The following is a 538-nucleotide window of genomic DNA, read 5'->3' as shown; positions in this document are numbered from 1 at the left end:
CTTTTAGCTTATCACAAATAACAATAGATTAAACAAACGTTATTAATATAGAACGAATAATGATTAATTCATACAAATCAATTAATTGCAATGTGGCAAAAAAAAACGTTATCAAAACAACAATATTTGATTCTTTTATTTGAAACAACAAAATTTGGAATAGCAAACAAATTTTTTTTAAACATGAATTACTTGTCGGATAAAAACGTGACAATTTATATACGTTTCTACAGAAAGTTGAATGAAGCTTATTAAATGATATATTTGATTCATAATATCTTCAACATCAACTAATTGCCAGATATATAGGCGGAAAATAAATGTGATGATTCATCTGTTATAAACATAAAAGTGTATATAAATATAACGTGACGGTGTGAAATGTATAAATAAAAGAAAAGAAAATGCATTACATACATGGTGAAAATTTTATCATTCAAAAAAGGAAGTATTTTTAACACTCATTTTTACATCTTGCTAATAGTAACTATACTATACTATATATATATATATATATATATATATATATATATATATA

The sequence above is a fragment of the Atta cephalotes genome (genome assembly GCF_000143395.1).
Source record: "Atta cephalotes unplaced genomic scaffold scaffold00047, whole genome shotgun sequence".
NCBI classification, from domain to species: domain Eukaryota; kingdom Metazoa; phylum Arthropoda; class Insecta; order Hymenoptera; family Formicidae; genus Atta; species Atta cephalotes.
Note: the sequence above shows the minus strand (reverse complement) of the source record.